At 36.7% G+C, this 13,913-nt stretch overlaps 1 long non-coding RNA gene across 1 annotated transcript; it reads right to left on the reverse strand.

Moving 5' to 3' along the window:
- Positions 1 to 3,269: 3,269 nt before the first annotated feature.
- Positions 3,270 to 13,610, reverse strand: LOC118430318. Its single transcript, XR_004832841.1, has 2 exons — positions 13,297 to 13,610; positions 3,270 to 3,910 (listed from the first exon to the last, which is right to left on the reverse strand). It is a non-coding gene; the product is annotated as an uncharacterized LOC118430318 (long non-coding RNA).
- Between the last annotated feature and the right edge of the window lie 303 nt (positions 13,611 to 13,913).

Raw genomic sequence — 13,913 nt, forward strand, 5'->3', positions numbered from 1 at the left:
CAAAAGAAATAAAACACGGCGAAAATGAGATTTTTGAACTTGGTTGGGTTTATTTGTGTAGGTCGAGGCATGGGGAGGTGGCTGGGTGAACCACAAGCCTTACCATTGTAGCCCTGTAACTTGAGACCACAGGAGCGAAAAATCGTCTGCTAGTGACGTCACTCCGATAGTGAAAGAATTCCACAGGAGTCATGGTGAGGCCCAGGTCAGGTTCAAGTTGGCCTAGAGAGAGGCAGCTACAACCAACGTTCTACACCACAGCTCCTTTTGAGCCCTAAAAACACTGAGTGACTAAAAGACAGTCATAGTTTGCTACCTATATTTAGCAATCCATGGCTTTCGTATACATTTTCAAGTGATATCACATGTGATTGTCATTTGACTCAAAAACAATTTCATTCATAAATGATGCGTGTCAACGTCTTTTAAAATGCTGTTTCTTCTCAAAAATATTCAACCACAAAAATTGAGACCTCCTGTTATTTTGTAGTTGGTGGTTACTATTATGTTAGCGACTACAGTAGGGATTTCCCCTCGAACAATTTATAACGTTACCATTACCGGTGAGGGTAGCTCGTTATTCACAAATCACAACTTCTTAGCTGACTTTGAAAGTCACCAGGAAGTGGTTGGGGTTTGGATGTCGTTCCTAATCCGTCCTTAGTGTACGATAGGGTTTAGAAATAGCCTGGAAAATGCATCATTCCTTCACACCGACAACTCATGTGACCAGGAAAAAAACATTTTAAAAGCAAATATGCCAAAATTACCATTACACAACATTTATAATTATATATGCAACAAGGGTGTGTGTCAATTTGACATTTTCGTCACATTACCTGTTTTAGGTTCATTATCATCATCATATTCACTCATTGTGTGTTGTATACGTCCGGTTGTGTAGACTTCAATACTGTTGGTTATTGCTGTAATTCCTTGAAATGTAGTGACTAGTTGTTATTCCTACATTTCTGATAATTTGTTTTCAACTGTACACTGGAGGTGTGGGCCTTGTAAAGAATATGCTAATCCAGTTGTGGACAGCTCTCAGCTCTCAAATAAAAAAATGAATTCTTGTCAGTGGTTTCTCTTCTATGAATGTAACGTTACCCTGTCCCAATGGCAACAATATGTATAGCAAACATTTTTGAAGATATCTAGCATGGCTGGAACTACATCCTGTTTACTACATGAAATTCAAGCAAGAGAAGGAAATAGCTCGTTTTGCTGTCTTTTGTTTTTGGTAGCCGTTTTCAGAATAGCATGTTTTGCTTAAGATTTCCTCACAACACACAGAAATCAAACTATTCAATATCTTTATAAAAATATGTAGTTCTTTACATTCAATTGCAATGCCCTGGACACTATTTTCTTCCAGTCTATGATTTTGTGTAAACATTGTTGGAGTGATGTATTTTACTGGTGTTGTTTTTGTGGATTTGTGTGTGCATTGTCGCATATCCCTTATGTGTTACCGAGACATGGACTGAAACCTCACCGTAACCAATGAATCTATCACATTAATCCCAGCTTTATAGCACCCATGTCCTCATCGTTGTTTGATATCTTGCACAAATTAATAATTTCATATTTCTGACATCAAAACATTGCATGTTATGATTTCCTGTTGGGTGACGTTCCCTCCTGCAGAATATATAGTTTTCTGTTAAACTCATATTCCTAAACCTTGCTTGCATGCCACAATTCTATCTTAAGGATAGTGTATATCTATTCTAAAAATAGAAATTAGTTGTTGAGGTTGTTGTTATTCTGTGATGTTTAGTTTTGACACAAGTGAGATACATTTTTCATCTGTAAAACTTATGCCAGATTAGACTTGTATCACACATTTTTATTCCTTATGAAATTTGAAAGCATAAGGGGACACACATAAGTGTCATCTGAGAAAGGGGGAACGATTATTTGACATTTTAACATGTGTGTTTTGGAGGGCTTTTCATAGACCTTCTATTCTGTCCATTCTAAAATGGCGGCAAAAAATACCCTCCCCACCTTGTGTCCACCTCACCATGTACATATCCAAACATGTACATGTGCTTTAGAAGAACTATAATCTTTTCAAAAGAACCACACAATGATATCCATGTAGGAAATAAGCCAGGGAAAATTGTTGTGTCGAGGTAAAAAAACATGTATAAAACGTTATCTGTGTAAACATGGAATTGCGAAGGTCAATTGCGTGCTAGTTTCAGTCTACACCCACCGGTTACGCATTGTGATGTGTTTGATTCGCAACTCATGAACCTTAGATAGCTTCTAATCACTGTTAGTAGGTCCAAGGAGGCCCTTTTCAACCTCCTTAGTAGGTCATATCGTAGTGTTATTGTTCATTTTAGTGTTGACAGATATTCATAGGGAATTTGTTTTTAGTCAAACCATTCCAAGAAGTAATACAGTAGTTTGTACATTTTTGTCATACCAAACATTCCACAGTTTATTTTTGAATGTAAGAAACTCTGAGACATACATGAGCAGATATTTGGACGATGTCAAGTTTTTGTCCGTTTAAAACTGAAGTTTAGAAGAATGATATACTACCATGGAATCAGGAAAGTCTAACAAGCAAGCTGACTTGAAATTTGTCACAAAATCCGCAGTTTCTTCATTTTTCATGTTGATGATTTCAAACCCAACAAATATCGGAGAATCCAAAATGAAGCGATCTAAACTTGAATTTGATTGGTGTGATGTATGGCTATGTCAGGAATCCGGGGGATGTGGAAATTCCTGCGATTAAAAATAAATAATTTGGCGAGATTGTTCGGGAGGACGAGACACCTACGGATGCGGCGTACGCAAATGATAAACGATTAGTATCAAATACATCCAGGTACGAGGTACGATTTGATTGTGATATTGACATATTCATCCTTACTCTACACAATTATGATGGTATGCCAGCCTTTGTAGAATCTTGTTTTTCTACAGCTATCTGGTCTTGTTCAGGGAGTCTCTGGAAATATTTCTGTAGCAATCTCGTTCGCTGTAATTTTGTATGTTTAAGTTACATAAACAATAGGTTTAACTCATACTACCAATAACTATTCAATGTGCATCTACTGGACATTGTCAAGATTATGGATATAGGGTTGTAAGTATGTTTTTCTTGCACTTGTTTCCTTGTTCGTTTGATCTCTATATACACAAGGGAATATTGTGTGCAATGTATGGAATCTACAGGAATGAAAACTGTCTCATATTTTCATACATTCCACATCAGACATTATAAAAGAAGACACAATAATATATCGGACATAAGTGTCATGTTTACATTCTACTCTCATCCTAGTGGCTTTCCAGGCGTACATCGTGATTTTTGGATCATACAAACATAACCCACACACAGGAACCTAGATATACGAAACAAAAATGTTACAGTCGCAAACATGGGAGGGACAGACATATGCTCTGCTTTTAATTCTTGTAGTTAAGGCTACTAATATGCAACTGATATACCACTTAGAAACGTTGTTGTCACACCTGGGATGTTGTTGTTTCTCCACACACTTGCACAGATGCTGAGATTTGGGAAACGTCCTATTTTGAGACCATTTTGGCAGTCCATCTTTCCTGCCGTTGTTGTGCACGCTTGTATATATACACAAAGGATGTCTACGTGAGTTAGTACGCTACAACAGCTGGCGTGGATGAACTGACACTGCCTGAACTTGACCTCTAGTTCGTCACAGGATCAAGGTCATCCTAACAACCACTTTGTTTAGGCCTTCTCTGAGAAATTTTGTAAAGGTTCAGGGTCAAGATGGTAGGGTCAACGTCAAGTAGAGACAACAAGGTATATATGAAATACGTTGGAACTATGTAACACACAGGATGGCATCTGAGTATTTTTCGCATCTTCTTCCTTTCTCTTCATTGTGGCACGGGCATTCTGAAATACAAAAAGTAAAGCCGCATTGAAATGTTTGTAGTAAAATATCTAATCACTGGAGGTCTACGTACAGTTTGTTACAGTGGCGTTCATATCGTTTCAACATGGAACAAATCGTGCAACAACATACCACTTCGGGAAGTCATACTATTTAGCACCTTACAAGATGGAGAACGGTAAGAGAATTTATTATCACATGTCTGCTTCCCATACAAAATACTATTAAGAATTACTAGAGAGCTTCCTCAAAGTTCATTTTCCACCTTTAATAGAATACCATACCAGAAAATTAAGACTAAAATTTCAGATACCCAACGCTGTCAACTTATTGTTAATAACAATAATAATAATAATACAAAGACACCATGACATGTACAAAAACTGTCACTATACATATAAGCAAAATGGCAAAGTATTAACTTGTAAAGTATAGTTGATGTAAAGTATCAAACAGATGCATTAAGCTAGAAAGGGCAAGGAGATACACACAACTTCTGTATCAGTTAAAGTGATGTACTCCTATCAGTGTATCATCCGTCCGCCCTGTCTATATCAGCGAATTGTTCCGAAATTAAGTAATCTTTCATTTCGTGTCTTATCTTAATGTTACACCTCCCTCCTATTATCACTATCACTGCCTATCCCCACAGCGAGACACCACAGAGACAGAAGCAGCGATGGAAGTATTCCATGTGTGATCAAATATATTACATACACCTTTCTTTTGACACCTTTCTTGTAAACTCAAACCTGCAGGAGACTCTAGGAAAAATACAGGGGAACTTTGTCTGTTGTTTTGTTGATTATTTCCTGGTGCAGCCGTAAAGGAATTTCGAAAGAAAAAAATTTCTTGGATATTCCTTGGGCGCAATTCTCAGGTGGGGACATAAGAACTTTTCCGTAGGAAACTTTCCCCAGTTCTTGTTTCACGTAAGACTGTGTTGTAGTCCAACCATTTAAACTAAATTCCAATGACACTTTTTTTATACACACACCAAACATTGATATAGTGATATAGTTATAACAATTCATACAGTCAACATGGGATTTTTTAACATAGTTTTGTACCGAATAAGAATCGTGTATTGATAAGTAATAAAATGGTTTGTGGAGATATTTTCACTGGAGAGAAAGTTTCATTAATGCCTCCTACTTTGAAACCAAAAGAGATAAACGAAAAACGATTAAGTGATTCATACGAAGAAAACTTTTGTGATAAAATGTACAAGTGACAGATCACATCTTGGCAAGTCGAGCAAGTAGAAACAAATTGGATTCTTCCACAGATTACAAGATAATGATAGCTACAATATCAAAAACTCATCCAGAAATGACGCTGAACTTTTTCTAATTAAGAAATAACAAGAAGTAAAAGTTGTCTGGGCATTAGCACCCAACAAGTGTAATTGTCCTGCACTTTCACTTTTTGCACTTAATTGAAAGTTTCAGTGACAGAGTAAGAAAAATTGGGTGGGCGAAACAATGTAAAGGAAACAGTAGGAAGAAACGAATAGAAAACACACAAACAAGGAAAAAGAGTGAAATACATACAAACCAGTGTCTTCGCTACGATAGGTATAACGATTGCCATGTTTTCTACATGAAACAATAATGCTTTTCATTATGTACTCTGCTGTCAATCAAAATGTCAATCAGAATGTGTAGAATAAGGAAACACATCCTTGTCTTTGAGTTGAAATCATATTCAGCATTTGAATGGAATTATGGGACGGACTTTTAGTTTGTGACTTACACTGTCCTGGAATGCCACAGAAAGGAAGTAAGATATGTGTACGGATACGGGTGCACTGATGGAATAAATCCTAAGATGTATATGACTGGGTAAGTCCTAAGACGTATTCACTGGAAAGCATGCTTAGACGTATAGTCTGGCATTCAGCTCTCCTGGTGTTACTAATAAGTCATTCTCTGGATGGAGTAATTCAATTGTATCAGCCGCTATTCAAACTGACATGATAGGCTATTGCCATATATTCCTGAATTTCGCATACCTAAAAGTTTGTTTGCAATTGCTTATTGTATAGCGTTATACATAGAATAAATGAATTATTTTGAACGTCTTTGTTTTGTCTTTGTTATAGAGGAAAATACCATTGAGTTTTTGTGCAATTGCACATACAAATGTAACTATAAACGCCTAACAAGAAAGTCTAAAAAGGAACAATGATACAAGAAATCGCAGTCTGCATCAGAAATGCTTTAAACGGTACCAAGTCAGAAGTGAGAAAATAACAACAATATAAATAGCGATGTAAAAATACAATAATTTTGCACGTCTCACACCATTTAATTGGAAGTAGTGATGGTTTCATGCAGTAGTTTTTTTATCAAAATATTGTTGAAATGGTACTGTTTACTGATATTTTGCACACATAAATATACAAAAGTACTAAAAAATGAACAAACGTAAACCACACTTATGTCATAATTAATAGAAAAATAGTTGGGCATATCTGAATATAGTTCGGTACACAACAGTAAGATAGCTGTAGCACAATCCTCACGTTTTGACAAAATAATATAGAAAATATGTGGGTGCTTATTTATGAATTCCTTTACGGTCCTAAGTCATATTTTAGAGCAAATACATAGTATGGGCACTTATTCTCTTTGTCTTTAGTGTCATCATAGAAATGATATTAAGATTACATCGACAAGATCATGAAAAGGCAGCGATACAACATATCATATTTTACGGCAGAAAAATATTGTTGGATGTGAAATAATCATTTTCTGTGACTGCCCTTTTTTTCCTCATCTGGATGTTTACCTAGCATACGGTTTAGTTATATAATGAGGATGGAAGAAACAACCTTTTTGACACAATCAATACAATATTTCCAACTTTTCACCAGTTGGTAGACCTCCAAAAAGCTATATTCCTGTTAAAATCACAGAACCCACTAGTCATTAAATACGTGGGACTTTTCATCAGCCACTGCCTCCAAAGAAGAAGTCAAACCTCCCAGTAAACAATGTTGAATCATGTACATAGATAGCTGTATAGAAAAGACACTTCTTACTTTTTTACTGTCTGTACCCTTGCAATTAGCCTTCGGGCATGAATTTGCAAATAAATAAATAAATAAATAAATAAAAATATAATGCGATACTTTATTTTGTGTGTAGCCGAACTCGTTTGAATGGTTCGTCTAATATTCATTGGACTGAAGTATTGTCATACGTTTAGAGGACATTGCCCCAGACCCCCTACACATGCAAAAGAAACAAGTGGAATTGAAACAGACACCAATTCAAACAAACTGTACTAGTCTTATTAACTATCTTTTTAAATTGCCCATAACCCATAACCAGCTGTACATCATAAATTACACTATATTCTTCTTTCACTAGTTTTTCAAACTCAATTTGCTTACCACAGTACGTCTTTTTTTGGAAATATCTAGATACAGTAGACCACTAGCAAAGAGCAAAATATTTGCTGCAATAGTGAGGAAATATTTTCGACCATGCTTCGCAAAAAAGTTTTTTTTTTTCATCAAAGAAAACATATAGAAACATAGGTGTCAATTGGAACATTGGTTAGTTTTTTTGTATATTTATAAACATAAGGTCAGCGTTCTCATATTCTGAGAGGGAAATGATATATAAAAATAGTTGCTCCCTTGAGAAATTTTAAGGGGAACATCTAAACATTTACCAACACATTTTGGGGTGTACCCGTTCATTAAAGTCGTAAACTTTCTTTTTTACTGCCTGACCAATCCCACTGGGCGTACCATAGGAACCACGGCGGGAGAGTTGTAAAAATGTGGTTAGCCATAAACAAGGTGTAATAAAATTATCTCATTCAAACGCACGTTCGCTTGAATGACCGTGTAGTTGTTTACGTGGTGTACATATAGCTAGAATATCGCTATGTAAACATTGTTAAGTTCCTATGGATTTGCGGTGTCGTAACTTTTGTTATCTTTACATAGCTTAGTCCTGTGGTTAGCTCAACGCATGTGGTGTAACGCATAGTACTGGCATGTGGTGTAGAGGCATTCATCTAATTAAAACTTTTCAAATCAGGTTTAAATTCTTGAAGGTCGTAAGGGGTGAGAGAGATTTTGGAAGGGAAATCCATTATTTGGTGAAAAATGCAACTTTACGTCTACTTTGGTATTGCGTAAAATGTATTTTCTATAGCCATATGATTTTGCATTTTTGAGGTACGTACAGGTAGTCATAATGTGAGATAGCGTGCAAACAGATGTAAACAGCAAAAGTCGTTTATTCAATTCAGCCTTCAACAAACCTAACCACTAGTAGTTTATCAACTTAACCTATCAATCGATCAATCAGCTAAGCAACCAACCAATGAATCAACGAGTCGCCACATTCTGAGCAGCATCCATCATACGCACAGGACATGGCTATGTACCATACTATCTTATTGTCTTATAAAAAGAAGATGATGAAAAATTGAGGAAACAATATAAAACGCATAATTCGATGCATCGTCATTTTGGGAAGACCAGGATACAAGTCAAACAAACAAACAAACAAACAAACAAACAAACAAACCAAACGAATGGTATTGTTAGCATTTTTTAAAGTGCCACTGAAGCTATTTTGTCTGTGTTATACTTATTCTAATACTCATATGTAATTGCAATGAGTTTGCAGACTACCAGTATATCCACACTGCATTTAGGTAAAAAGTAAATTCAAATCATTTACAGTTTATACGATGTTAACGTAATAATATGTGTAAAGAAACATGATTCCATCTCTCGCATAATCGAAACAGGTTGTGGAATGAGCTTAATCTGAACGAAAGAACAAATAAATGAGTGTAAGAAACAAATGATGTTCGTCCATCAGATGTGGTCTAAATAACCCACTCAAACAGCAAGGAGAAACAAATGACAAGTAGATAAATACAAGAAAATAAAAGGCAAAATTCTTCAATGAAAATGTGAGTGAAAAAGATACACTCAGTCACTCTAAAGCTAGCAGAAGAAATTTTCCATTGAAACCGTTTTACATCTATTTACTTACTTATCTATTTATTTATCTATCGTTAGTTGTTTTCGTGTTCCACATTTTGATGAAAGGTAAACAAAAAAAAGTAATATTCTAACACCACTTCTGCTTTTTATTCCAATAAGCCAAGAGATTTTGATAGACTCTAAAAAAGGAAAGAAAGACAATCGAAACCTAACAGGATGAATTGTTTCCTTTGTATCCGTTTCTTCTCGTACCTTTTTCTTACATCATTTCAGATTAGGCAACGTTTGGAGGAGGTTATGTTACTTCACCCAAAACTGGTCAGAGACCACAAGAGAAAAAACCTACGCAGGGATGCTTACACGCACCGCACCATGCCGACATTGTTGTCACCCACTGTACATTTTGTGGCTGACTTTTGCGGTTGAATTGGCTTTTCATATCAACTAGACAAAAATATTTCTTCCATAAGGCATAACAACGCTATAACAAAAAAACTATTGTCGATTTTGGTACTATTTCTTGTCTTTTAGGGTGATATATCATTTTGTTATCCTATGTTTGCACACACAAAAAAACACAAACAAAAGACTTATGAACTATTCTTAATCTAAGTAAATGTATGTTCAAAAGTTTAAAACTGCAGGGGTCAAGCCAGATTCGGGAGTTGATTTGAAAGTGTTTTCCTTTCCTTCACTTAAGTTGTTATTCATACGTTTCGTCCTGTCAGTTTAAGAAATGTGACACCGAAAAAGACTTCAGTTGACAAGAAACGGACGAATTTGGACATATCGCAAACATTAAGAACCAGATAGCGCCCGAACAATTGGTCAGTTCATGTTATTTGAAATAAGTTGAGTCGATGTAGATAGGTTTGGTATTTATTTAATATGGTGATATCTCCCACCTCTCTCCCTCTTTCTTTCTCTCTCTGTCCGAGTGTGTGTTTCAGTGTGTGTCAGTGTGTGTGTGTGTTTGTGAGTGCGTGTGATTGTGTGTGTGAGTGTGTTTGTGAGTGTGTGAGGGTGTTTGTGAGTGCGTGTGAGTGCGTGTGATTGTGTGTGTGTTTGTGAGTGCGTGTGATTGTGTGTGTGAGTGTGTTTGTGAGTGTGTGAGGGTGTTTGTGAGTGCGTGTGAGTGCGTGTGATTGTGTGTGTGTTTGTGAGTGCGTGTGATTGTGTGTGTGAGTGTGTTTGTGAGTGTGTGAGTGTGTTTGTGAGTGTGTGTAATATTTGCTTGTGCGTATGTCTATGTGTGCTAGAGTCTGTTTACTGTGTTTTAAGACATGTCATGCGCAAACCAAAACCAGAGTAGCCAAATTGTTGTGTCTAGCACAGGATATTACTGAAGGATCGAATATACAGTCTGACCGTCAAAATGTTCAACACGGAGCTTAGTTAACCTTAGCCGGACTAATGTGTTTGCATATAACCCCTCGATTGTGACATTTGGCGCTATCTTATCATATTGCCACCACAAAGTTTTGTTTGATTTTAGAATATTATAGTATTTCAAAAGTTGAACGAAAATATTCATTACCGGGGGTCTGTAGTAGTTTGCTTAGCGATAATTCTTTATATATTTTGAATAGTTTTATCAACAAAATTGCCCAATATACAGCAAGATATTAAATCATCGAAAGTAGTCCTTCAATTCCTTTTCCAAATTCTAAAACAGATATACAAGATAATGAGACCCAAACACGGGACACATTGTATTACTCTCTGTCAATAGTATTACAATAAAAGAAAGGGATAGAATATATTCTTATGCTGCAGAAAAAATCAAAACAATGTATCATGTTGATTGACAAAAGTTATCAATTTCTCTATGAGTGCGAAGTTACTGAAATATTAACTGATATCTGGATTTCTTTAAACAAACATTGGGGAGTCGTCTTCCTTTTGTTTATAGATAGGAAAGTGGCATACTTCTACTTGGTAAAGGTAAGCCAGAAACTTAATACAAACTTGGTCTACAGGAAAGCAACACAGTGAATATTAATCTGCCAAAACAATACTAGCCAACAAAAAAATAGTCGTATATCTATATGGTACGAAAATGTAGAGTTACCTCACGTTAATGTAACGTAGCGTATGGAGTATGAGAAGCTTTGAGTGTCTTGAATTTTGATATTTACATTTTGTACAGACAAGTCAAACTAATAAAGAAATATACCACAGTATTTAGACGTATTTTTGCATTTTAGCCGCTATGATACTACATGGGAGAGCTGTTTCCTGTTAGCGTGAATTTTCCTTACCAAAACCTGAGTAAAAACGTACAACTCACATTTTGTGGAGAGATATGGTTCTTAATATTTACACATTATATGGACTTTATGAAGGGAATCTTATGTAAACGGATCTACCTTGATGCCCAAAGAGACCAAATTCGATCAAAACAAAAAGTTGTTCAGGTGCATGTGTATTGCTACAATTCTACTACAAAATTCTTCCTCGTACTACAAGAACAAGCTGTGTAAAAAAAAAACGCCTTGCACCCATGAAATGAACATTGAAATGTAAAGAGACAAAAACCAGAAGATAAACGTAACATATTTCAACATTTCGCATTTTACTTTTTTTGCCTTATTTGAAGAAAAAAAAGAATATTTTTTGTTACAGTTTGAAAGAGAAGAACAGTGGTACATTTATTACAATTGTATCGTATGCCATATTCAGGGGCTACAGCTCGTAGCTCGCAAACTGCTCTGAGGCCATTTTCACGAGTTTTACCTTAGATGATCGAATTAGGAAGTATCCTATAATTACCAATGAAAGATATGGCGCTAATCTGCTTGTATCTGTTTTGACGTAATCCGATTATCGAAAAGACTCCAAGAATGCTAAATTGCAATGGAACCTGGCACGGTTTCTGTAAGGTACCTTTAGAAGGAAGACGACCTAAATGTCAGTCAATTCCCTCCATAGTGACCACTCTGAAAGACGTGAAAAATGTCCTCAGTAGGCAGGTGACTACTATAGACAGAATTCTTAATGCTTAGTTCATGAATTGGAAAAATAAATAAGCTAAAATTGGTGACGTTGGCCAAGTGGTCCTCACGATGGAAAGCTGGTAACGGATACAAGTTTGACTGTATTCTAAACTCATAGAACCTCACTCCAGTGCTATCGTGGATAAAATACAAAATGTAAACGATATTTTTTTCACAAAAATACTTCAAGAATTCTTCATATTTAAAGAAATGCAAGGGTTACATATATAGATAACATGTTAAGCTCCAGCATTCAAGAAGAAAATGTGTTTTTTTTAAATATTATATCTTTTTGATTATAGCATTATTGATATGCTATTAAACTATACTGAACTGTCAATTCTGAGATGCAAATTTGACTATCGGAACATTGACACAGTCATTCGGTTCCATCTTTGAGTCTTCAAACGATGGACGCCCGAACCTTGCCGTTTCTAGGCGCACAAATGCCTCACCAAAACCGACTGACCCTTCTAAAGGTGCGATGTAAGTACAGCTTAGTGTTGATGTGGTCTCTGCGTCTGTTATCCTTTCTCAAAATATTTGTTTTAGTTTAGTTTAGTTTGTACCGATTTGACAACATAATAAGAGAATACCCGAAGACGTATGTTACTAAGTGCGATCTACTAATGGTAATATGATAGAATGTTAGATAAACTTAACACATAAAGGTTCTAAATTGAAAGTTGAAAGATAGAAGTGCTACTTTGAAAGTTTTGAAACTTACTTACGATGAAAGTGTGACGGATAAAATTAGAAGAAATATAGGAAAATTCTACGCATTGGAACCTTCAAAAGTACGTCAGCTAGCATAAAGGGTAGAACATTTTGACAAACCAGTAAAGAAGAACAACAAAATACAACAAAGATGGGGAGGTGGTGGGATTGGGCAACGACAAAGAGCAGACGTGACAGTGGCTTTTCTGCCCCCCTCCCCCTTCAACTACGTGAGTTGCCTTGACATTCGTCTTTCTGTCCGTCGCCTTCTCGCTGTCTGCTTCCTATCACACAGCATTGTTTAAAGGCATTTGGTCAAGGTAATGTTATCACAGTATCAAGAACGAACTTTACGTCCGATTCATCGGAAGAATTCAAAATATCTCTTGTTTCATGCCCCAGTTTTATCGGTAATCGTCACTGAAAACGTGCGTTGGTCTCTTCTCAAGTTCATGGCCGCTAAAAAAGTAAACGGACACAGAGGCGGAATGGTAGACCAAGCAAATGCGTAACGTGACAGGTCAGGCGATAGAAAGCATATTTCTCTGCTATCAAGATATGCCAGGAAGAGGTCAGCATATTTTTGATGGCTAAACTTCCCCTCCGTATTTGGTCTTGTCAGAGTTAGTTGTGTCGGCGGCGCCCAGGCTCTAACCCTGGCTGCCAAGTTCACTAACATGTCGGAGATACGAACCTCGCACATACTCTCACAGTACCCCCTCTCTCGTCTCTCCTGTCGAGTCAGGGCCTAAAACAGGCACGATCACGACATTCCAGACTTGACCCCGCAGGACGAAGGATCAGGTTCAAGTTCAGTTTACGTTGCCATCTGTTTCTCCCCAGTGTCAGCGCTAGACTGGGCGGTGCGCGCGGCTGTGGCTGGCCAGACCGGAGCTTGGCACCGACCCAAGGCACAGAAAACCTCTCCCGACTCGGGTCCACTGACCTCACCACAGTCTGAAAATCACTGGAGGAAAACGTTATAGTTTTTGACACGCGATGTCCAGTTGTTTCTTCGTTGTGGCTAAATCTTTCTTCAGAAGCACTTCAGGTAGAGTGACAAGTGGGTAGGGGAAGACAAGCGTTTATTCACAAGTCATTTCCTATTTTTTTTACCTATTTTGCATTCTTGTCACAACTTTAACAATATCTCACAGATATGCACTCCCTTGTTCCTATTTAACATACTTTAAATAGAAACGTACATGATTTATAGAGAAAGTATCAAGCAAAGTTTTCTAGTTTTTGAAGTTGTGTTTTTTGAAGGGAGGAAAGAGGAGGGGGAGCAGATAGATGACAGACTACTCCAGG

The sequence above is a fragment of the Branchiostoma floridae genome, chromosome 1 (assembly GCF_000003815.2).
Source record: "Branchiostoma floridae strain S238N-H82 chromosome 1, Bfl_VNyyK, whole genome shotgun sequence".
Lineage (NCBI taxonomy): Eukaryota > Metazoa > Chordata > Leptocardii > Amphioxiformes > Branchiostomatidae > Branchiostoma > Branchiostoma floridae.